At 36.6% G+C, this 25,443-nt stretch overlaps 1 protein-coding gene and 1 long non-coding RNA gene across 2 annotated transcripts in view; one reads left to right on the top strand and one right to left on the bottom strand.

Moving 5' to 3' along the window:
• The window catches only part of LOC134661243 (neurogenic locus Notch protein), a 156,712-nt gene that overhangs the window by 126,895 nt on the left and 4,374 nt on the right, over positions 1–25,443 (bottom strand). The window lies entirely within an intron of this gene.
• LOC134661141 (uncharacterized) lies at positions 4,199–24,554 on the top strand. Its single transcript, XR_010097930.1, has 2 exons — positions 4,199–4,278; positions 24,446–24,554. It is a non-coding gene; the product is annotated as an uncharacterized LOC134661141 (long non-coding RNA).

Here is a 25,443-nt window from a genome sequence, read left to right as displayed (position 1 = left end):
CGAAAATCAATACTTATGGGAATTTCAACATTCCATCAGTAAGTATAAGAACGTTGATGTGCTTGAAATTTCCATTCACTGAAATAGGTTTAAAAATGCGACCTGCGGCGGTAGCACGGTCGCATTTTTATCGTTTGTCACCATGCCTGTTCTAACAAGTATGTAAGTGCGAAAGGGACGGGCATAGTGACAGGCGATAAAAATGTAACCATGCTGCGCCCGCTGTAGACGAGCGAGAACATCCGGACATATGAATTAATTTTTTCCCAAACTGAAACGAAGACCTTCTTTCGCTCGGTCAATGAATTATTCCATTCCCCTAAAACTAGAATACCCAATTACGTTTAGTGCATCCAGCTCTATGCAGTTTTCTATAAAGCTAGATCAGATCTCGCATCCAAATATAGTCATCTAACGGTCCTAGGAAGTATTTGCGTGTCATTTAGGGAAATAGGGCCGAACGAGGCCAATCACGCTTTAGGCCAATTATGTGGTGACATGTGAATGCTTATGCGAGTCAAAATGGCCGCCGAGCGTAGTCTAATAGTTATGTCCACCAACTTTGAAGCATTCCAAGGGCTGTCCCGTATACAAAAAAAATATTTTGTGTATCAGACATTGAACTATTATTACCTACTAAAGGCACACAGAACCAGTATTTTGCGCCATGAGTTGATGTTGTTTTGACAACAAACCATAGAAGCGGAGCGTGAGGCTCGCGACCTAAACGCGTAAGCGCCACGAATTTTACGGCGCTTACGACATTTTGTTCGCGTGGTACAGGTTGCGATTGCGACAATTTCATTGATTGGTATGGCTTCTATAATTTATATATAGTAATAATATCTCAATGGTATCAGAAGATGATTCGATGATGATGTGGATGAGATGATTATTTTTCTAACAATTTTATACTTTTTCACAGAAGAAGGAACTCCTATATCTTTTGTAATTGCGATGACATTATATTTTAGAGTGACAGAGTCGGAAACACATTCGCTTCATTCGACTCTCGGCAAAGCAATGGTAACACACTGTCTCTAATACGGCTATTATATTCAATCTAGGTCTTAAACGACGTGTACACTTGACGGCTCTAGTGGATTTATGCCCTTACTGAATTAGGATTCTATTGGCCAATAGGCTGCCTTATAAGTAAGACTATTCACTAATAAGGTGGGGTTAGAAATCATTGAATTTCCCATTGGTTTGCATCACAGTTTAAAATAAAAAACAGATTTTGAGTAGGTACTTTTTAAAATATTTTTATTTTTAATACAAGGTATACAAATTAAGCTACGTCTATAAATACTCGTACATCACGGGCATTGCCTTTAACAACATTTAATAATTGGATTCAATACCACAGATATTTCTTAAAAATACGTATAAAAAATCTACATTGCACCAACATCCGTTGCATCATAAACTGCCAAAAACAACTCTGTTTACTTTATAATTAAGCCCAATTTGGCTAACCATCAATCAACAATCTTACATTTGCACCACTAAAAGAGCAACTACTATCAAAATCCTATACAACACACGCCAGCATAACTGCAAACGTATCTTTGTCTAAAATCTATAATTACTAAGTTACATTTGCCCTCGCTTTTGAGATTATTGGGAGGTAATTAGTCCATTTCGATGGCAAAGTTAAGTTTGTAATTGCTCACGCATTACCCCGTTATATTTGCTGTCGATTTGAGTGTATCTGGAGGTAATATGTACACGCGGAAGCTCAACGGACGGTAAAGCTAATTTGGCAGTTGAGTTCTCACAGGATTACGGTGCAAAAAGTTGGAGAGGCGGCATCTGGTGTGCACGTGGTGAAAACGCGCACATGTTTACTGAGCGTATGTCGTGTGTATGCGTTTTGGTGAGTAGTGAGTATTGTATGTGATAAAAAAAATGTTTACTAACTTTTGTATAAAGTAAAACGTAATAAAATTAATAGTTTTTTGGGTCTTTGTTAAATCAAATCATAAGTTTGGTTTGTTAAAGATTCAAAACACTGCAGTATGTTTAGTAATGCAGCAATATTTGAGTAAAACTCGGCGCCAAGGGCCGAGAGAGGCGCCGAATATTCGGTATTCGGCCAAAACCACTATTCCGGGTATCTCAAAAAAATACTTTCCATAATTTTAAAATATTTCTTATTTTAAACTTCATAATACATCAACGTAGCATTAACGTTATCCAATTAAAGTTCTATGTTCAAATTAACGTCGCTATTAACTTTAGAGAAATTATCTTTATGACCTCAAATTACTTGGTGAGCGCAGCAGGGCTCAACTACATATTATCCAAGCCCCAAGGTATCTTTCAAAGTTTTTATTGCATTGAGATAAAGTTCGATTTCGCATGTTTTTAGGGTTCCGTACCCAAAGGATAAAAACGGGACCCTATTACTAAGACTCCGCTGTCCGTCCGTCCGTCCGTCCGTCTGTCACCAGGCTGTATCTCACGAACCGTGATAGCTAGAAAGTTGAAATTTTCACAGATGATGTATTTCCGTTGCCGCTATAACAACAAATACTAAAAACAGAATAAAATAAAGATTTAAGTGGGGCTCCCATACATCAAACGTGATTTTGACCGAAGTTAAGCAACGTCGGGCGAGGTCAGTACTTGGATGGGTGACCGTTTTTAGGGTTCCGTAGCCAAATGGCAAAAAACGGAACCCTTATAGATTCGTCATGTCTGTCTGTCTGTCTGTCCGTCTGTCCGTCTGTCTGTCCGTCCGTATGTCACAGCCACTTTTCTCCGAAACTATAAGAACTATACTGTTGAAACTTGGTAAGTAGATGTATTCTGTGAACCGCATTAAGATTTTCACACAAAAATAGAAAAAAAACAATAAATTTTTGGGGTTCCCCATACTTCGAACTGAAACTCAAAAATTTTTTTTTCATCAAACCCATACGTGTGGGGTATCTATGGATAGGTCTTCAAAAATGATATTGAGGTTTCTAATATCATTTTTTTCTAAACTGAATAGTTTGCGCGAGAGACACTTCCAAAGTGGTAAAATGTGTGTCCCCCCCCTGTAACTTCTAAAATAAGAGAATGATAAAACTAAAAAAAATATATGATGTAGATTACCATGTAAACTTCCACCAAAAATTGGTTTGAGCGAGATCTAGTAAGTAGTTTTTTTTTTATACGTCATAAATCGCCTAAATACGGAACCCTTCATGGGCGAGTCCGACTCGCACTTGGCCGCTTTTTTTGCTTGTTTTTTTTTGCTTGTTTTGCTCTATTTTTTGTTGATGGTGCGGAACCCTCCGTGCGCGAGTCCGACTCGCACTTGGCCGGTTTTTATTTTTCTAGCTTTCGCCCAGTGTAGCCACAGATTATAAAAGGTTTGAGCATATACAGGATGTATGAATGCCGTGAGCATAGAAAATCCGTTGGTTAATTTCATCAGACAGAATGAACATGATGGAAACAATAAGTTAACTTTGCCATGTCTACAGGAAAGACGCGAACGAGATTGCTATAAAATGTGTTTGACCCACCAACTAACATAACTAACATACATACAAACAGTGAAAGTTAAAAGCTTGTAAAAAGATAACGAAGTCTGTCTTATCAAAGCTAATTCAGCATAGTCTTTGACGTGAAGCGTGGAATTGCCACCATAAGCGTCACTGACATAGAAGTTTGTCAATAGAAAAAGGCGGCAAATTAAAAAAGCGGCCAACTGCGAGTCGGACTCGCCCATGAAGGGTTCCGTATTTAGGCGATTTATGACGTATAAAAAAACTGCTTACTAGATCTCGTTCAAACCAATTTTCGGTGGAAGTTTACAAGGTAATGTACATCATATATTTTTTTTAGTTTTATCATTCTCTTATTTTAGAAGTTACAGGGGGGGGGGACACACATTTTACCACTTTGGAAGTGTCTCTCGCGCAAACTATTCAGTTTAGAAAAAAATTATATTAGAAACCTCAATATCATTTTTGAAGACCTATCCATAGATACCCCACACGTATGGGTTTGATGAAAAAAAAATTTTGAGTTTCAGTTCTAAGTATGGGGAACCCCAAAAATTTATTGTTTTTTTTCTATTTTTGTGTGAAAATCTTAATGCGGTTCACAGAATACATCTACTTACCAAGTTTCAACAGTATAGTTCTTATAGTTTCGGAGAAAAGTGGCTGTGACATACGGACGGACAGACAGACGGACAGACAGACAGACAGACATGACGAATCTATAAGGGTTCCGTTTTTTGCCATTTGGCTACGGAACCCTAAAAAGGCCCTAAAGGTGAAACTCCCATACAAATTTTAAATTTAGCTCATTTTCTACTGACAACCATTGATAAACTATAGCACACTCGTAGTCTGACTGTAATGAAGTTATAAACACAATACCCATTTCCCGATTGCCTCTCACCCATTAATTCTTTGCCCGTCATTAAAATGCCATTACCGATAGATGGCGCCAGTGCCGTTAGCGTTCTTTGCCCTCGCGTCCTTTGAAAAAGTTATGCGGGTTTATGGTATTTTTACTTTTAACGGTAAAATTATGAAGCATGGACAATTTATTAAATTTATATATTTTAATTCATTTGTAAGCTTTATATACCTAATAAGTAATAACGATTAAAATAATACTTATCTTTATATCATGAATTTTTTGTACGTAATATGACTGATTGGCGGCTTTTCCCTTTCTCTGGCAAAAGTTTGAATTATGCCATGCATTGAATAACCTAAAAACCGGCCAAGTGCGAGTCGGACTCGCGTACGGAGGGTTCCGCACCATCAACAAAAAATAGAGCAAAACAAGCAAAAAAAAACACAAGCAAAAAACGGTCACCCATCCAAGTAAGTAAAATGCACGTTGCTTAACTTCGGTCAAAAATCACGTTTGTTGCATGGGAGCCCCACTTAAATCTTTATTTTATTCTGTTTTTAGTAGTTGTTATAGCGGCAACAGAAATACATCATCTGTGAAAATTTCAACTGTCTAGCTATCACGGTTCGTGAGATACAGCCTGGTGACAGCCGGACGGACGGACGTACGGACGGACGAACGGATAGCGGAGTCTTAGTAATAGGGTCCCGTTTTTACCCTTTGGGTACGGAACCCTAAAAACCGGACAAGTGCAAGTCGGACTCGCCCACCGAGGGTTCCGTACTTTTTAGTTTTTGTTGTTAGCGGCAACAGAAATATATTACCTGTGAAAATTTCAACTGTCTAGCTATCGCGGTTCATGCGATACAGCCTAGTGACAGACAGATAGATGGACAGAGGAGTCTAAGTAATAGGGTCCCGATTTTACCCTTTGGGTACGGAGCCCTAAAAAACATAAGTTCGTATTCGTATATGATTTAGTTTGTTAGCAATTTATTAGAATAATCATACTTATTTAATCCAAGTAACAGTCAAATAATAATATAAACTAGCTGTATTTTAACAAGTTACATATCTATATTTAATAGCATTTCCACAGATCTAGCAAAACCATCTCCACAATAGTCGCAAGCGCATAAATCGATACGATGCACCGGATGAAGCGAGTGAGACGCAACACATAAGACGCACGCGTTGGAGCGAGAGGGATGAGCGCAGCTGTCGTAGGGCATAGATAATGGGTCCATAGATTTGTAGTGTATTCTATTTGCTAACAGAGTGGAGGCGAGTTATATGTCTACCACTTAAGTCGCGTTTTCAGGACGGGGCGTGAGCGTTTTATACGTAAAAGCGGCGCGCCCCGCTCACGCCCCGCCCGGAAAACGCGCCTGTGTGACGAAGCCTTTATCATGCGGTTGGTTAAGAAACCGCGCGGTGATTTACTAGAAGTAGGAGTATTAGGACTCAAACTATAAATACTATAATTATAATAATTTTTTACATACTTATGTAAATACCTAGAAGTTATTGTAAATATAGGGGATCAATAGAGTGATTCTTGAGGAAGGTTTAGGTGTATAATTTGTTAAGGTTTTCTGTAACCCGTGCGAAGCCGGGCGGGTCGCTAGTTAGGAATAATCACCACTAAATACATAATATTTAAATCTGCAACTAATTGGTAACAGAACCGTGACCGAGTGGTTTATAAAGATGAACCATGAACTTAATTAAAAATATAATTCGCCAGCACAATTAGCTAACGATTGTCCGATAAAACAATGAAGACGGGAGGTAATTAGGGTCCTTTATGGTCTTATCTGGGCACGGAGTCTGCGCCATCTTACGAACTGCCAATTTGAAGTTTATGCTAAAGACTTAAGGTTCCGATTAGATTGCTGTTAAGAGGGGGCTAACGCAAAACAGAAGTTTTTATATTAAACTAGCTTTTACCCGCGACTTTGGGCGGGGACTTAGTAATTCAGATAGCTTTTTTTTTATTTTCTATCCTGATTTTTATTGATTCTCTATACAAATCCACCCCCTCCCTCTTTTCACCCCCTTAACACATTCAGTGCCGAAAACCCGACTATCGGGTATTTTATGATTTCGCTTCCAGGCCGGACAACCCGATAGTCGGGATCGTGGTACTACAGCTTTATATGACGAAATTTTTGTGGCCTGGCGCGGATGTCTGTTTGGCTGGGTGGCAATGAATGTGTTAAGGAATGATATCTGGGATAAAAACGATGTTTTGAATGATTCACGATGAGTTTCGTAGACTTATATCGACCGAGATATGGACCGTGATTACCTTTGGAATTGTTTTCGAGCTCCCGATATTTCGACGCAGTTCCATGCATCTTCACGGGTAACTGAAATATCGCGAGCTCGAAAACAATACAAAAGGTAATCACGGTCCATATCCTACGTTGTTCCTCGGGAACCCTTTTGTGGCATGCCCTAAATAAAAATTGTGCAATGTGATCACCGTGAAATGCCTACTTTTTTGCGGATATTCTATCGAAAAAACATTACCCTCTTCCATTGCAATAGGACAAGGGGAGTAATTGTGCTTTGTCTCCTTGTCTAAAAGTTGCGCTTGCACATGTGGGCGACACTTATTTTAGAACGGCGTAAGCGCCTTTGTTTTTGTATAGGGCGCGCGTCCTTTTGTAAGGGTTGATATAACAGATGGCTCGTATGGCAGTCTAATGCTGTATTTGTTAGGTTAGATACAAATAAAATATGAGCTTTTGATGGGTCAAACAAATTTTAGAAAAAGGTCACTTCTGTGGACAAAGGGTAACGAAAATCATATCCCGGTTTTCTTATTTGAGTTTCATAGTACTGAAAAATGTATCCCGCCTGATGTAAGGGTGCAAAGAAAAAAATAGCTTTAGTTCAGTATGACTATGATCTGTAGATAATTGTTCAATTGTCTGGAAACAAGGCAAGCCGGTAGAATTCGAGATTTATGGATTATTTCGGGCCAGTTCGTCTCAAAAAAGACGTCACCAATAAATAAAACGGAACTAGACAATACATCAGTTTGAACATAAACTTGTATGACCCATAAAACGATATAATTTCATCACAAGAGTTAGATCTCTAAAGAAAATTTGTTTAATAATGAAATCAATAGAGTTTATTTTCGGATAAAACCAAGTGTGTAGGACTATTCGGAGGTAGGCACACCAATAAACTAATGATCCCTATATATCGTGGTTTCGAAAGCTTGTAAGCTTTTATTGTGTGTCTATTAATTAATCACTGCCTCTGTACCGGTGATAGCGAGTAGTATAAATACTTGGTATGAATTAGAGATGCCCCGAATAGTGGTTTAGGCCGAATATCGAATATTCGGCCCCTCTCTCAGCCGAAGCGCCGAATATTCGGCATGACATGCGAACATTTTGAGTCACAATTATTATGAAAACTGTTCGCCAACAAAGCACAACGTTTGCTAAGATATATTTTTTGTTGAACAGAATTGATAAATATAGTTAGTCAGTCAAATCAGACCCATGATAAAATATAAATATTTTTTAATCAACAAATGCTCAAAAGAGGGTCTTCCAAGAATACATTTTAAATATTAAATGTACCTAGTGTTTGGTTACTTTCATTGTGTAATTTTTCTGACGTGTCTGACGTGACAAGTGATAAAATGCGACCATGATAGCGATGGTAATTAGGGATAAAATCTTAATCCTTATGAGTTTGCTTTATGAGTTTGGTTCAAATCCTGCCATTTATTTATGTGTTCATCACAAATATTTGGTCTGTTATGTATAAATGAATCTATATATTATATATATCGTTGTCTAGTACCCACAACATAAGCCTTATTGAGCTTACTGTGGGGCTGAATCGATTTCTGTAAGATTGTCCCATTGCGCCTTAGTATGATGTCATTATAGCGATTCTGTTTAGGACCTAAACTGAATTGCTAAAGGACGGAGCTACATAAGTCACATAAGTCCGTCCCTTTTTGTCAATCGAATAAGAATCGCAATAGGACATCACGGTAAGGCCCCTGATACCTATTTATTTATTTTCTCAGAAATGGACGGCAAAGTCGATGTTGCCGGTTAAAAAATTGGTCGCGAAGTGCGTAGTTTATGGTCAGTCAAAAAATTAAAAACATTGCAGTCTCGATTTCGGGACTGCAATGTTGCATACAAATTCCATTATTTAACGAGTTCCAAACTTTTTTAAAGTTGAAATGGCCATATCAAATGAAGGCAAACAGATGATCAGCACTTATTATTATAATGTTGGTACCGCGACTATTTAGGTGTCTCAAATAGGTTGGCGTATTTTCAGCAGAAAAATACACTTCTTTTTTTTAAAGGCGGCAAAGCAAATATTTTCAATGGTTTTACTTTTTTCTGTGATAATTAGACCGTTGCTCCGGTAAATAATTTCTATTTCTTGCACCATTTTTGAGAAAAGCACTATATATGACTCGGCTGGAAGGCTACTCGCTGGCTTCGGATTCAATTAAACGGACTCCCAAGGTCGTCCGTTTAAAACGAATCCTCAGCCAGCAAGTAGCTACTTCCGAACCTCGACAATAATGTACTATTATAGTTGGGTAAAAGTACTCTTAAAGCAGAAAACAATCATCAACGTATTTTTACTTTTCCCTGTTATTTATACTGTAAAAGTACGAAGGTATTTTATAATAGACATTAGTCTTACGCCATTGTAGATCGTCAGGTTATTGAACTCTATGCAACTTTATAATTTAAAAAGGGTTACTTTAGGGATGCGTGGATTCAGGATGTCCAATGGTAATGGACTTTTAGGGTGGCACCATACGAATAAGTATCAATAAAACACCTTTTCATTGAATCGGACATCGCCGGACATTAAATTGCACGCTCACCTTTTACTATTCTAAATATTTTAGAATGACCATATCTACATCAAATCCGGTGTTACTATGACGATGCAAACACGCAAATCATAATGAACTCTCTCCCGTTGAGATAAGGTCAAGTTTGGGTTAATAACGGTATTTAAGGGATCCTCTACCTGATGCTGCGACGGCGTAATAGAATAATGTCCTAAGTCTAACTTTAATTTTTCTAATATCGATTCTATAGCGTAGTAAAACAAAGTCGAATTTTGAATACCAATTGCGTTAGCACCCTAACGCCGGGTGCATATGCAGGTGTTCTTTTCCTTTTGAATTTGGAACGTTTTGTTTATTCATAAAATTAAGCTTAGCTTGCGCTTTAGTTTGAAACTGTCTGTCCGTTCGAAATTTGGGTGGCGCATTTTTAATATGAATGTTGCATTTAGTGAATTTAGTCGAAATAGTGTTTAATAAACCTCAAATCATCCATCAACTCTTCTTATTACAGATAGATAAGTATTAAATAAATATTATAGGACAATTTTAGTTTTACACAGATAGACCTAGTCCCACAATAAGCTCAGTAAGGATCGTGTTGTGACACTAGACTAGACGACCGATATGAGTAAGCTTAAGAAGAGTACAGTTATGAGGAATACCTACATCGTAAACACTTAACTGATTATCCGTGAAGGCGTGAACCATATTGCCAAGACGTAAAGTACACATTTGGTCAGTTCTGAGTGTTAGTGACTGACTCACCGTTCTTAGAAGTCGGAAATGGAGTTATGCGCAGTTTTTGTCATGTCGAAATAAGTCTTGTCTCGATCGCAAAATTCCCACTACTTCAGAAAGTTTAAAAGTTTTCGCGGTTTAAATCGGTTATAGCACACCACTAATAAAAAAAACAGACAATACAAGAAATGTCACTTTAAAGGCTTCTACAGACAGTGCAAGAAATTACATGCGATTTTATATATTTGCCGGCAGGATAGCAAAGAATTCAATCGATGGATCAAATCCAACAAAGTACCTATAGAAAATCGCGCGTGATTATCGGTGACTTAGAATGGAAATTGTCTAATGAGTTTCCATGCAATTATTTTTTACAAAACTATAGCACGATTAAAAACAACATTGGTTACCCCTTTGTTGTAAACATATAATTAGGTATTGGTATTAAGTAGGTATCACAAAATTTAGTCTCCCTGACTCCCCCTACAGTAAAATTACGCTTATATTGTGCAGAATAAGGAACTCGATCTGTCCACCAAATTTTATCGAAATACAATAGAGTCCGGTTATAACGACGCCCAAGGGACCGCTGATATTACGTCGTACTAACCGGACGTCGTACTAAACGAACTGCCAATTTTAATGTATTTTTTTTAATCAAAATAATTACATCATTTTGTATTTATGAATACTTATGCGAACACTAAAGAATTTTTTTTTTTTTTTTAATAATTATTTACGTTAGTTTTACAACACTTTGTCTTAAATGGACAGACTTGTGTGAGTTGCGTGTTTAGAAGAAGCCATTTTCAAGATAGGCGTACTCACTCGTCATCCGCAAATTACTCGAATCCCGTAAAATAAAAAGTCGTAATTCTTAAGGATCTACTCAAGATGACGTTGTTTTATCACACAATTCCTATGGTCACCTCCTGTGTCCATCATCAGATCAGTTCGAAGGCACCTACCAAAATATTGCATTGTCACCCAACTTACATAATTATGTAAGTATGTGAAGTCTAAACTCAATTGAATAATGGGAATTGGGTTTTATTTAGTTTGCAAGATTACGAAAAGTCACATGACTATTTCATCTTGCTGCGTATAGGCAAAAGGGCGAGGGGAGTTGGGTGCGCGGGACGGAGTAAGCTTATTACCAACAATTTATTTGTAAAAACTACGTCGCTCGTCGTTCTAACCGGACTTGACGGACGGATTTTGAGTCAATTTCCGTCGTTAAAAGCGATCGGTCGTTATAAGCGGAGTCGTAATAAACGGTTGTACTTTCATAGTAGCTTATACTAAAACCAAACAAGTGCCTATACTTACGTCGCTATAACCGGTTGGTTGTTATATGCGAAGTCGTACTAATCGGACTCTACTGTATAACCAAAAAATTCGACAACCAAATAAAAATCGGGAAATTTTGTCTATATCCACAGGAACCTAATTGTATGACGGCACTTTACGAAGCCTCTCGTATGAGAACTTACGCAACTGGCAAAAAGTACAAGTATTAATTGACTAGCGTGTGTCGATGGCGCAACGATAATGATGCCTTTGTGTGGCAACACTGGCGTGGTTATTGAAACACTGCTAATGTCTCTGTCAAAAATATTTTCAATACAAGCTTTAAAGGCTTCGTCACACAGGCGCGTTTTCCGGTGCCGGCGTGAGCGGGGCGTGAGCATTTTATATGTAAAAGCGGCGCGCCCCGCTCACGCCGCGCCCGTAAAACGCGCCTGTGTGACGAAGCCTTAAAAAAGGCACTGAGGTAACGCGGAAGTTTGCAGATGATGAAGACGGGTTACACATACCCCGCTAACATATAAAACGCTCACGCCCCACCCGGAAAACGCGCCTGTGTGACGGACCCTTAAATCTTGAAATACGTTTGTCCATTCTTTAGTCAACAGCCGGCAGTCCAAACCATCGTGGCTTTTTCTAAAGTCCAGAATATCATTTCACTCATCATCATTGGCCTTTGCGTCTATTGAAGACGATTTATGGTGTGAACCCGGAGAGACACTTGGTGGCTGAATGCTGAATAGACCTATGCGAGACTGACATGGTCTACCACAGGCCTGACAAGAGATTTGCGGAATACGGCACTGAAACGCCTTGTCGTCGTTTTTGCCTCTTATCATTTAACTAAAACCAACTAAAGAACAAAGCTCATCATCATCTCACTAGAGCACACTTTTAGACATTGGGCAAAGAAAAGAAAGGTTATGCTGCAGGCTGCAGCTATAGCGGATTTTAGGGAGTTAAGACTAGTGGCCCACGAAAGGTTTTGAAATAAGGTACTTGGGCGGATTTTGAAAGAAATGACCGTCTAGGACTGTCAGTATTTTTAGGGTGATGTCGGGACTTCTGTCAGAAAATTATATTTCTTCATATGGCGGGTCGTTTTAACAATGACCCATATAAACCGTCCACCACCTCGACATCCTGTGTCGGACGTCAGGCAAGTCGGGACTTGTCAGCGTGTGAACGCCGCGATACGATAGCACTATCAAGGTTAGGTTAACCGCAACTTATCTGTGTCCTGTCCTGTCCCGTTCCTGTTTCGTCCCAGGAGCGGTATTCCGATTTTAAAATTTGTTACGGTTATAAAGAAAGGAAATTAGAAGGGAACAAGATATGGCGAGCCGCGCGAAACTTGCGACGGATGATATGGCCGTTGCGCGGTTTTTTTTAATTTACCTTTCATCTCTCTCTCTAGATAAACTATGGTAGTTTTTCATTTATAACTTAGTTTACGATTACAGTCTGTAAACATCATAATATAGTCTGTCAAACCACTTTGTCAGTAGAAAAAGGCGCTAAATTAAAATTTTCTATCGGATTACATCGCTTACCGACTACATTTTTAAAATTTGCTGCCTTTCTCTACTGACGGAAAAGGCTTGCCAAACTATAGTTTGTATTCTGTTTAATGTACCTAATGCCGTTGTATGTAATGTACCTAGCCTAAAAACCCACTGGTTTATAGTATGGTTATACCTAATTACTATTTTCTGGAGAAGATACTTATGTACTTACATTAATAAACGCGAGTTTATTGATCCGGAATATTAGTAATTAAGTCAAAGAGCGTTAAAAAGCCATATAAAAGCACTGTCTGCTGGTCCTTATCGTGATATAAAAGTGCAGTTTACACTTCACTCTTAGCTCTCCAAGTCTCCACTCCACTATGTTTAGCTACCTGCTTGTAATTGTTTTTTTAAGTCATTCGAATAACGCTTTTATTTCACGCTAATTAGGGTTCCCAATGTTAAAAATCAGTGGTTAAACAAAAGCGCACTTGATTCTATAGTGTAATCATGACAATTAACTTTGAGCCTTATTTTAAAAGAAACAAAGTAGTTTTTTGTTAGCTAAGTTACAGTAGGACTAGATACTTGTACCTACCTGGATTTTTATTGGTACTAGAGACACTAAAGGACACCTGTTCTTTAGTTCGCAGGTGGCGTTAAATAACAAAAGACTGACTTTTGCGGTTATTATCATTGTTGCTTCAATAATTTCGATACAGTTTGTAATATAATATTACTTGTAAAAAAAATGATTGGAACATAATTACTAATTTGCTACTTGCAAAATATGTTAATGTAGATAGATATATTGTTTAGACATTAAGGATGGCAATAAGTCCAAATTTGTGCAGCAATGTAGGTTTATATACAAATTTCGTCATGTGGACAAAAACTAGAGCTGTGGGCGCAGCATGGTGCCATTTTTATCGCCTGTCACTATGCCCGTCACTTTCGCATTTACATACTTGTTAGGACTTGACAGGCATGGTGACAAGCGATAAAAATGCGACGCTGGACGAAAACTAACGCACCTACCCTATATTAGCAAGCGATTTGCAATACTTTGCGGCATTTAATCGATCCATAAATTCGTTGCTCCTACTTAAACGGCAATTTCCGGCGTTTGTTGCAACGTCTGTAGAAGCCTTAATCAACATTTTAAAAATAGGTCAAGCAGATCTTGTCAGTAGAAAAAGGCGGCAAATTTGAAAAATGTAGGCGCGAAGCGATATCGTCCCATAGAAAATTTGAATATCGCGCCTTTTTTTACTGACAAGATTTGCTTGACCAGCTATAGTGATGTGGTTAAACCAATATTAACCGAAAAATGTGTCTTCAAAATTTGAAGTTGAAATGGAAGTTTATTCAACAAAATTAAAAAATTAATTAAAACGTAATACATATTAAATGTCTTTCCTCTAATAACAACTATAAAATACCATTTAAAACAATACTGTAAATTTACTTTACAAGATACAAGATACAAGACATTTATTCATAAAAGTCAATGTTTTACAGGTCAGGTAAAGTCTATTTTTTTATTCCGTAGACTGAAATGACAGTTAATAGTATGAACATGAAATGTCATTTCATACTATTAACTGTCATTTCAGTCTACCGAATAAAAAAATAGACTTTAGGTACGTATTCAACTAATACTAGTAGGTACAGCATTTCAGGAGTGATATTTATGTCACTTTTATACATCTCAGGTTATACATAGTACATAAATTACTTAGGGTTAGTGCACGTTTCAACAAATTCCTCGACGCTATAGCATGCTAAGTCAGTTAACATTTTTTTAAGATTTCCGTCAACTTTTCTTCAGTTTAGGCTTAATCTTTTAACGGCTTCTAATAGATTGAATAGAAAGTTTTTTATATGTCAATTTAATTACAAAAAAATAAGAAACTCGTAATTATATTCAACTTTGCGGTTGGACTAAAACATGCATATGTTATTTCAATCAGACAGGCAAAAAGTTAATACCCTTCGCAGACTTAACGCACTAGTTAACAGAAAGTTGATATTTTAATCCAATTAATGTGTGTAGCTAGCAATATATTAGAAGAAAGAAAGAAAGAAAATACATTTATTTAACGCCACAACATATTACATATAGAAATGAAGACATACATGCATAAAAAAACATTAAAGACGTTAAACATTAAACATTAAAATGTTTATAACGACGTAATTAAAAAAAAGTTAAAAACACTGTAAGTAAGCTAATATTATGTTAAAAACACTGTAGCTATATTATGCTATATAACTACCTAAGTTTGCACAGATGATAAGTGAGTTTACAGATGTGAAAATTGCGGAGTTTCCAAAAATTCGGAAATGTAATATTTAATTTTTTCGAATTTCATTTTGGAAATGAAATACATATTTCGGAAACAAAACATAAATACGAGAACTTTAAAATTTTCCACGCGGTAATTTCTCAATTTTGGCAGTTCCACCTTACATTTCCTCGTGATGATATTTACTAGTCAAAAAGTAAAAACTACTCAAAAGTAAAATTACAACATCATGTCCATACCCATTGTCTATACCCCGTGTGGTATTCCATTAAAATAAGCATAATTTTATTGTGAATTTTATATACCTAATACGGTACATTGGTGATCTGACACCACACATTCTGACACCCTATTCAAGTTATCTAATATCTAACTAAGCTACTGAAGACAGCAATTACGCTCATACGTGTGCTTTTTTTATATTGAACGTCAAAGATATGTATTCATTTTTCGCCTTGTTACAAAGGAGTAAAGTGCATACATATTTATGAAGACACTACACGGTGTCACATATTATGTTACGTACCATATATAGGTCACGTATCATATTAGATTATTCTTGGAATCAATATGTTTACATTGTGACAAAGTGCGAAGCTTTCTGTATCATTTTAAGCTTTCTACGCCCATCTTTTTTTTAAGCAGTTATGATTTATGATCTGGATGCGAGTTCTTTGATTTACTTTAAAAATAAAAATGTCTGCGGTTTTTTTGTTATAAATGTTATAATATATACTTGGTCAACCTGATCTTCACAGTAGAAAAAGGCGGCAAATTTGAAAAATGTAGGCGCGAAGGGATATCGTCCCATAGAAAATTTGAATTTCGCGCCTTTTTTTACTGACAAGATTTGGTTGATCAGCTATTATGTAGTTTTTTTTCTTCAAGAGTACCAACTGTTAGTACCTCTTTGAAGCGGCAAAGTAAAGCATTAATCAATAGAATTAATCGATTCCTAACTCGTACGATCGATTATAGATTAAATACCCCATCGGTTTAAAAACGATTCCCATTCAGAAAGTGACTGACCAGTGCGCTGTAGAATAAAAATCGAGCTGCGTAGAACTTGACTAATTCACTCCCTAAAATTAGAAATTAAATAATTATTCGTTAATGATATACAAATAGGGTTCAGTTTTCGTAATCGTAGCGATTTACAACTGCACATTTTTAATTGGTAAACAAAATTACAAATGCTGTCGGGAATCTCAAAGATTAGTTACTCTAATACTAAATACGATTCGATACGGTTTAATTTCACAACATTAGTAGTTTAGTAACCGCAGAGTTACGTTTGCACTATGTGGGAGTGTTGGGAAAGACATTCGACACCGAACTTAGTCCAGTTGGGCTTTTACCCAATAATTAAGTTAAAGAGACAGTATTGGTTTAGTTTTTAGTTAATTTTAATATCGAATTTCATTAGTTTAAGTAAACTTTCTCCATTAGGATCTTACGCAAGATAAAGATACCTAGCTAACACATACAGGCTATAATTAAAAGATTAAACGAACTTACCTGTAACTGAAGTTCTATCTGTATTATACACACAACTTGATACACACTTTACACACTAAAATATTTATTTATAGATAATATTTTCATGTTATCACTGACACGTGAAAAAAGTGAATAAAGTTGTCAGCGGTGTCATCGAGTTTTAAGTTTTTATTTGCGCCAACTCTCTGAATATCACGTGAAAAGGTGGCTTCTTCAAGTGAAATAATATATGATATGTCTCGGGCTAGGCAGTATCGAGTTATAATTTATTAAGTTTATGAGTTTTATGACAATGTAAACTGTAGCAAAATTGCAAAGAAACATAGGTAATTGTTACACATAAATTTATACATGAAACGTGACAGCACAATGTCGATTAAAATATGATTCGATATCAAAATTGGAGTCCAATAGAAATTAATAACGAACACAAAATTTACCCTACTTCATAAATTCGCACTTTTTAATTGTAAATATGTGTAGTTCGATATTTTTAGTTAATTTAGTACCTATGTATTATTTCTGTTTATTTTTTTTTGTATTCAATAAATCTCCTATTTTTAAGGTCAACTCAATCTTCATAAAAATGTTAGGTTATAAGTCAAAACCTAACAAAATCTGTTTACATTATTTATTGAACTCCACTTTACTTATAGATAAATAAACTTAGCTAAAGCCCCTGTTGTCTGTGCGAGTGAAGAATTCTTACCTAGGCATAGACGTTAAATACATATATGACATTTGTAATACGACATTACGGACGATTTTTACCTACAAGTATGTTACTTCTCCAGATAACTTTTTAAGCATAACCTAAAAGCCACGTAGCCACTCAAAAACGCCCAGAGCAGTTTCCAAGTTATTCCAAAGTTAAAAACCACGTTTCGATCCAGAATGACAACCGAGACCGGCGCGCGAGTTGATCCCAAACCGGTTACCCTCTCCCAACCCCCAATCGACTATCGACCTTAACTTGTTACATTCAAAGTCGAAATTAATCGGCACTGCTTTAAATATAAATGCCTAACCTTCAAGTGAAATTAGACTTTGTAGTTACACCGTTACGGTTGTTTTTTGTATGGACGCGCGTGCGCATGGATGTTTATTTAGTAACGTATGCATGCACAAGTGGGTATCTGTCGGTTGTGCGTTTACTTTACTTGTCACGAAGCTGGGGTGGAAATTGTTAGGGTGAAGCTAGATGCTTGTTATGATTTTAGCTTGTATGCTAAATAATAATAAAAACAAGCCAAGTGTGATGTAGGTACTCAAGCTCCTAAAGTTCTCTATAGCAGGTAATAGAGTGGAGCCTCGCTAATGCGGTGATCCCTATAATCCGAACAGTCTCGATGACATGACATCTCGATGATTGACAGTCACAAAATAATTAATTTCTTCTCTATATTAACATAGTGCGGCCCGCGTCAACTTCGTTAACTACTATGTGGCCCTTGGCTGCTAAAAGGTTGCCGACCGCTGATTTAAAGGGTCGTACACACACCTTTAAACCCCTATCTTATAGTTGTCAAGACATGTTTTTAGTCTATTCCACTGACTTAATATACTATATCAATGGTCTATTCCCTAAAAAAGTATTTGTGCATACACGCAGTATCTTTTTGGCACTTTTACGATACTTCGTGTAATCACCACTTAAAAAATATTGTATGAAATACATTTATACTATATCAATGGTCTATTCCCAAAAAAAGTATTTGTGCATACACGCAGTATCTTTTTGGCACTTTTACGATACTTCGTGTAATCACCACTTAAAAAATATTGTATGAAATACATTTATACTATATTAATGGTCTATTCCCTAAAAAAGTATTTGTGCATACACGCAGTATCTTTTTGGCCCTTTACGATACTTCGTGTAATCACCACTTAAAAAATATTGTATGAAATACATTGTTGCCAACCAAATTTTAATTGTCACCTCTGACAGATGAGTGAACCATAGACATGTATTTTTAATTTCATTCAATCTTTTCCCGCCCGTACCCTCCATTCTTTGCTACTTCTTCAATGAAAAATATTTGTTAAATTTACAATTTTATTTCAAAGTAAGTGCTTAGTCGTTGAAAAAGTATTGTATGCAACGTTGTTTAACTGAGCCAAAAAATACTCGTGGCGTCTTTATTAACAATTTTCGGCTTCGCCTCAAATTGTTACTCACGCAACTCGCCTTTTTTGACCTCTCTTAAACAACGGTTGCATAATAGTATTTTATTTTTGTCTATGGTTCACTTATTTGTCAGAGATGACATTTAAAATAAGGTTGGCAACACTGTATTTCATTCAATATTTTTTAAGTGGTAATTACACGAAGTATCGTAAAGTCGCCAAAAAGATACTGCGTGTATGCACAAATTCTTTTTTGGGGGAATAGACTAAAGACTTGTCTTGACAACTATAAGGTAGGGTTTTAAAGGTGTGTGCACGACCCTTTAAATGACAAATAAAAGTACGGGAGTAGAAAAAATACTATAATTACTAGCCAGCACCTAAAATAATTTCAAAATTGCTAACTAAACCTTTTTTTTGCGTTTCTCGTAATTTGTCCATAATGTATACATATATATTTACTGGCGGTTCATACGGATAAGCAACATACAGACGCAGTAACTTTCGCAGTTATAAATAAATAAAATAAAAAAGCCGTTTATTCACACTAAGTTTGGTTTACATTTTTGTGTTTTAAATTTAGTTGTCCTGTACTTAGTGGTGAACCCCTCTTTGGGTGAAGGCCTCCTCCAACTCAATCCATTTGCTTCTGTCTAAAGCTATTGACATCCATTGCTTTCCCACAGCCTGGGTTAGGTCATCAGCCCAACGTTGCTGCGGCCGGCCAGACCGTCGCCCCCCTGGTGGTCCTCTCCATTTTGTTGTTTCTATGGTCCACCTTTTGTCAGTATAGCGTGATATGTGGCCAGCCCAGCGCCATTTTAGGGATAGAGCTTGTGTGAGAGCATCAACTACTCTGGTCTTTTGCCTAATTTTTACACTGTTAATTTTTTGTATCTTCCTTACTTTTAAAATACTTCTCTCCATTGCTCTTTGAGTTCTTATGATTCTGAGTTTTATTGCTTTTGTGTATGTCCATGTTTGGCAGCCATAAACTTTCGCAGTTATAATATACATATTATCAGTAGGAAAGTACAAGGGCAGTATCTGTTGAACTACGCACTGGGCAGTAGATAACAGTGTACTAAATAGCTTATCAGGATAGCCTATAAATAAAGGTCTAGATCTACGGCCGTAGTCGAAGCCCTAGCTTGTTACGCTATAGGGTTGCTAACTTCATCACTACATAATACTCTTATAAAACAAAGTCGCTTCCCGCTGTCTGTCTGTATGTATGCTTAGATCTTTAAAACTACCCAACGGATTTTGATGCGGTTTTTTTTAATAGATAGAGTGATTCAAGAGGAAGGTTTATGTACAATTTCTTAGCCCGTGCGAAGCCGGGGCGGGTCGCTAGTTATAGCATAAAATGTGCCTTGGTAACATTATTATTAATATCTCGGAAACATGGGGTCCCGGACTTTTGGAAAGCGTGCGTGAAGCCAACAGCGCAGAGGCCCTTATCTAATTAATCTAAAAGCAAGGGATATAAGGGGGAATACCATCCCCGAGCGCACAATATGATATGATACATCCAAAGATGGTCCCCGCCAGGTGCAAAGACTATAGCATATATGTACGCAAGTTTAGTTGATGTTCCATAATTAAAATTTGAAGCGATGTCATATCAGTTATTTGCAAGTCTCTGTGTTAGCCTTTATGGTTTTCATCTTTTAACAGATTTCTACTTTGGAATAGAAATAAATATGGAATATTTTTAGTGTTCCTTATGTATGAGTATAACCTATCTATAGTTATAGTTGGTCAACCCAATTTATCAGTAAATAGGAAAAAAAAACTACACTCATCCTTTTCTTTTGGGTGCTAGTACTAGTGTAAGACAAAGATAGTATGATTCTCTCTGTCATGTTTGAAATGATACAGTCCTTTGACAAACTATATACAATAATATTATTATATTACGCCATAATTGATTAAACAGCATCAAGATAGTGACAACCCTAGGTCCTAGACACTTACACAGTGCGGATTGATTTGTGAATTGGTAAGCTCCAACAGGATGGGCCGCTACTTAGTGCTTTAATGCAGCCTTTGTTAAAGAGAATCTAAAGTTAAAGACAAGTTTAAGTTGGTTCAATGCATTTTTAACCTGAGTACAGTGAGTACCAGAAGCAAATAACATATCATAATTTTTTTTTAAATTTGGAACCTTGTTATTCAATAAAAGATTTAAAAAATATATTTCATACAATATAATGTACACACCAAGTTCATAAGCTATGCAAAATATAATTATTAAATCTTTTTCTGTTTTCTTTTACTGCTTAAAAATATAAGAAATATTTAAATCATACAGCAATCGCTTGTTTCAGGATTTTTCCCTAGCCGAATTTGTTATAATAGCCCGAAAAATATACTTTTACTTCTATAAGGTAACAAAAACCCTGAAATATCTATACATTAGATTCCCGGGTTATCATTGGTACCGGGTAAAATGGACTACAAATTATACCGCCCCTATAATATATTTATTCTGGATAAAGACAGTCTCATATACCAAGGTAGCTTGGAGACAAAAGAGACAGCCTCTCATGTGGTGCTGGAATGCAGTGGAGCAGCTCCAGACGGGGCAAAACATCTTGGATTGCCGAGAGACCTCCCCGAGGTCCCTCAACATTAAAGGTCTGATAGGATTTCTTGAGGAGTTGGGCTGGTTGGACCCGCCTACCCCCACCCCTTTATATAGGCACCAGTCATTGCATTGTGGAAACCTGCCTGTGTCCATGACCGTCCATTTTTAGTTTCTTAGATCTGGATACTTCCAAACAAATAGCGGGGGAGAATCCATAGAACTCAATTACAATTGGCTTGCCGAGAGACAATTGAGCACACAAATAAAAACAGGCTAATTTGGATCCTGATTTCCTAACAGACAGACTATATGATCCCATCAAAAACATTACATGTAAAAAGGTGCAAGTCTCGCAACGCTTCTACTACAAAAAAGTTTAGAGATGTAATGTGAAACCAAGTCGGTTATTTTAATCAGTGCCAGGGGGTGTTAAAACTGTATGTAATGTTTTTGATGGGATCTCATCTCTTTTTTGTAGGCAGTCCTTTTCGGGTATTCATACCCATACTATGTATACACATATCATAACATAACACATCTTTCATTCATACTCACATCGTACATCGTAGTGTACTTTACCTACTATTTGTAGGAACTGCAACGGTAACTTTGTAATAGCATATATTTATATGGGATTACAAACTTACTTATGCAGTTCTTAGATCTTTAAAACGTGACTGATATTGCAATATTTTTAGGTTTTCTATGGCTTGATAAGCTGAAAACTACTTATGTTTAAAATTTGAAGCTTGTGGGTATACTAGAAGTACCTTAGAATTATGATGATCGTAGGTGAGTGAGTGAGTGAGTGTGTCAGTGTCGAAAATATGGAACTTTGACGTACAATAATTCTTAAACTACAAGTTCAAATTGAATGTTTTTGAGAATATATCTTACGCATGTTAAGCCCTATATATTACTGAAAATTCAGGGTTCTAGCTTCAGCCACCACAAAATTACAGGACGTCGAAAATGGCCTGAAACGCTTCAAGAAAAGGATGGTACGGCCGTGCCTCTTTGTTTTGGTCAACTTGGAGGGGCCAGATTTAGACTCATGTGGAATAATAAGGTACTCTTATGTATTATGTAAAAAGTAAGTTTGTTTATAAGCTCTAACTGTATAAAGCCAACATCCTGGTCAAACAGTACGGCTTGGCCGTTTCGTTGCAGTCAGTTGCAGAAGTCTTGGTTCCTACTATGTGATCTGATTACTTTTTAGTGTAAAAGCTTTATGCGCCTAGGTCTTGGCAACACTTTACATGAAATGTTTTTGGTGGGATTTCGTTCATTTTTGTAAGAGTTGATATACCAACTAAAGCTGGTCAACCAAATCTTGTCAGTAAAAAAAGGCGCGAAATTCAAATTTTCTATGGGACGATATCCCTTCGCGCCTACATTTTTCAAATTTGCCGCCTTTTTCTACTGTCAAGATCTAGTTGACCAAGTATATAAGTGACATTTTCTTTTATAGAACCTACAATAAAACAGGGTCATATAAACTGTAAAAAAACCGAGCGAGTACGAGTTCGTTTAACTTGCGCACAGAGGGTTCCGTACAAACATTCAATTTTCTCATGTACCTATCTATAGTTCGTTTTTTTAGCATTAGAAAGAACTTGAAAGAACGCTTACCTTCTTACATGTCTTTTAATTGAAAAACGCCTTTTAAAAATCAGTAACTATTACTTATGAAAGCAGAAGAATATAAGTGATCGTATTGGATTCATAATTGTTACATATTTGCGTAACTTATTTTTAAAATGTGTTTTTCAATTAAAATACACATCAAGATTGTTTACCTTATTTCTAATGCAAAAAAAAACGAACTATAGTTCGATTTAATTGAATACAAAAAAATCAAATTAAGGTTCAGTAGAGTATTTATTCAAACCAATTTGTCAGTAAATAGGAACAAGAAAAACTATACTCATCCTTTTCTTTTGGGTACCAATACTAGTGTAAGACAAAGATAGTATGATTCTCTCTGTCTATGTTTGAAATGAGACAGTCCTTTGACAAACTATATAATAGTTTTTGCAACTTGTCTAATATACTGGGTCAACCAAATCTTGTCAGTAAATAGGAACAAAAAAAACTATACTCATCCTTTTCTTTTGGGTGCTAGTACTAGTGTTAGACAAAGATAGTATGATTCACTCTGTGTATGTTTGAAATCAAACAGACCTTTGACACACTATAGTTTAGTTGGGTATACACTGTACAGGTACACTTGTATAGCACTGATTTAGAGATGGACAAAATCGATTAGATTAATAGATCAATGATTACGAAAATACAAAAATCGATTATCAGAATAGAAAATTCAAATATAGATCCTCAACTTCATCGACCCTTGCACGGCTTGCATCTATTTTTTTTACTCTATTTCATTTGTATACTTGGTCAAGCAAATCTTGTCAGTAGAAAAAGGCGGCAAATTTGAAAAATGTAGGCGCGAAGGGATATCGTCCCATAGAAATTTTTAATTTCGCGCCTTTTTTACTGACAAGATTTGGTTGACCAAGTATTACCTTTATACCTAAATGTAGCTACATCGCCGTGATAGATACTTTCGCGAACTACACGGACGCATAAAACTCACACAATTTATGCAATTAACCATTTTCGTAATATTCTCAAACAATGGCCACACTTTCGCATGAGAACGAAACGCTTCTCAGACCGTACTTCTGCAAACTTAGCAGTGCTGGCCGTGATGGCGCTGGCGTGTAACGGTGCACGCGTAATCACTACGCAGCAGCGTTAGTTCTGGTTTTGGCCACCAGCATTAACAAAATTGTCAAGCAAAAGCTCTTACAACTTTTAAATGCACTTGTCGAAGACTTTATTGCCTATTAATTAGGGTTTAATTTTACATGATGCAGGTGTCGCATGCAGTGTTACAATGTAACGTAGTAATAAACTTCTGAACAATATTTTTTGCATAACGCCCGCATGTGCCGACCTAAAAAAAGAACCGAATAACCAAGTTTATGGCACACCGTATTTACTGAATAGTAAATTAATCTTTATGATATATAATATTTATTTTCTCAAAAACAAGACATATACAGTGTATTACTAAAAGAAATTAAAAACTAGCTTAAATCTAAAATAGGCCCTTGAGGCATTGTACCAAGGATGCTGGCGACATTTCCTCGCTGTATCGGAATGCTGATACGTTGTGCGAGGTAGCCGCCAGCTCTTCGGTCACCAGTTACGTCAACCAGACGCTTCGCGATTTCTGCGAACAACTTATGCGCGCTGGGACCCCATGGACCTAGAGTTTCAACTCCAAAAATGGACGGCAAAGTCGATGTTGCCGGTTAAAAAATTGGTCGCGAAGTGAGTAGTTTATGGTCAGTCAAAAAATTAAAAACATTGCAGTCTCGATTTCGGGACTGCAATGTTGCATACAAATTCTATTATTTAAGGAGTTCCAAACTTTTTTAAAGTTGAAATGGCCATATCAAATGAAGGCATAGGTCCCATTAAACAGCCAAACAGACGATCAGCACTTATTATTATAATGTTGGTACCGCGACTATTTAGGTGTCTCAAATAGGTTGGCGTATTTTCAGCAGAAAAATACACTTCTTTTTTTTTAAAGGCGGCAAAGCAAATATTTTCAAAGGTTTTAGTTTTACTTTTTTCTGTGATAATTAGACCGTTGCTCCGGTAAATAATTTCTATTTCTTGCACCATTTTTGAGAAAAGCACTATATATGACTCGGCTGGAAGGCTACTTGCTGGCTTCGGATTCAATTAAACGGACTCCCAAGGTCGTCCGTTTAAAACGAATCCTCAGCCAGCAAGTAGCTACTTCCGAACCTAGACAATAATGTACTATTTAATTAAAATTGTAAGTAAGTAAATTGTACGGCACAGTCATTAAAACTAGTCATTTAAAAATGTCAAGCCGACAAACCAATAAAATAATTTATATATAATTTTCTCATGAGAGTAAAAAATATTTTCATTAACCTGATCATAAGTTTTTGTCATTTAAGTTACCAATTATACATTTTTCGAATGTTTCTACAAATGAATTCAACAGTGGTAGGCATTCAGCTAATACGCACAAATATGTCCAGCCCAATTGGAACACATCGCCTTTTACGAATT

Source organism: Cydia amplana, chromosome Z (assembly GCF_948474715.1).
Source record: "Cydia amplana chromosome Z, ilCydAmpl1.1, whole genome shotgun sequence".
In the NCBI taxonomy this organism is placed as follows: Eukaryota; Metazoa; Arthropoda; class Insecta; order Lepidoptera; family Tortricidae; genus Cydia; species Cydia amplana.
The sequence above is the reverse complement of the archived record's forward strand: the minus strand, read 5'-3'. Positions and strand labels throughout refer to the sequence as shown.